At 60.2% G+C, this 1,020-nt stretch overlaps 1 long non-coding RNA gene across 1 annotated transcript; it reads left to right on the top strand.

The window, feature by feature from the left end:
• The first annotated feature begins 128 nt into the window (after positions 1 to 128).
• Positions 129 to 511, top strand: LOC130588668 (uncharacterized). Its single transcript, XR_008967004.1, has 3 exons — positions 129 to 210; positions 429 to 449; positions 481 to 511. It is a non-coding gene; the product is annotated as an uncharacterized LOC130588668 (long non-coding RNA).
• The last annotated feature ends 509 nt before the right edge of the window (positions 512 to 1,020 follow it).

Below are 1,020 nucleotides of genomic sequence, written 5' to 3' on the forward strand. Positions count from 1 at the left end.
CAGGTGAGCTCCAGGTGCACCCAGGTGTGCTCAGGTGAGCTCAGGTGTGCCCAGGTGAGCTCAGGTGTGCCCCACGTGTGCCCAGGTGTGCTCAGGTGTATCCAGGTGTATCCCAGCTGAGACTTAAATCCCCTCAGGTGTGCTCAGGTGTGTCCCAGGTAACCCCAGGTGTGCCCAGGTGAGACCTGAATCCCCTCAGGTGAGCTCCAGGTGCATCCACGTGAGCTCAGGTGTGCTCAGGTGTGTCCCAGGTGTGCTCAGGTGAGCCCTGACCCCCTCAGGTGAGCTCCAGGTGCATCCAGGTGTGCCTCAGGTGTATCCAGGTAACCCCAGGTGTGTCCCAAGGCCCTCTCAGGTGTGTCCCCAGGTGTGCTCAGGTGTGTCCAGGTGAGCTCCAGGTGTGCTTGGTGAATCCCTGACTTCCTCAGGTGTGCTCAGGTGTCCCCCAGGTAACCCCAGGTGTATCCCAGGTGTTCCCAGGTGTGCTCAGGTGTGTCCAGGTGTGCTCAGGTGTGTCCAGGTGTGCTCAGGTGTGTCCAGAACCCTCCCAGGTGTGTCCCAGGTGTGTTCCAAGGCCCTTCCAGGTAATCCCAGGTGTACTCAGGTGTGCTCAGGTATATTTTCAGACCTCTCAGGTGTGCCCCAGGTGTGTCCTAAGGCCCTCCCAGGTAACCCCAGATGAGCTCAGGTGTGTCCCTGACCCCTTCAGGTGTGTCCCAGGTGTGCCAAGGTGTGCTCAGGTGTGCTCAGGTGTCCCCCAGGTAACCCCAGCTGTGTCCAGGTGAGCCCCAGATCCACTCAGTTAAGCTCCAGGTGCATCCAGGTGAGCTCAGGTGTTCTCAGGTGTGTCCCCAGGTGTGTCCAGGTGAGCTCCAGGTGCATCCAGGTGAGCTCAGGTGTGTTCCCAGATCCCCTCAGGTGTGCCCAGGTGTATCTCAGGTCTGTCCCAAGCCCTCCCAGGTGCATCCACGTGAGCTCAGGTGTGCTCAGGTGTGTCCCAGGTGTGCTCAGGTGAATCCC

This window comes from Malurus melanocephalus, unplaced genomic scaffold, assembly GCF_030028575.1.
Source record: "Malurus melanocephalus ecotype Western Australia unplaced genomic scaffold, MMel_1.1 scaffold_9321, whole genome shotgun sequence".
NCBI classification, from domain to species: Eukaryota; Metazoa; Chordata; class Aves; order Passeriformes; family Maluridae; genus Malurus; species Malurus melanocephalus.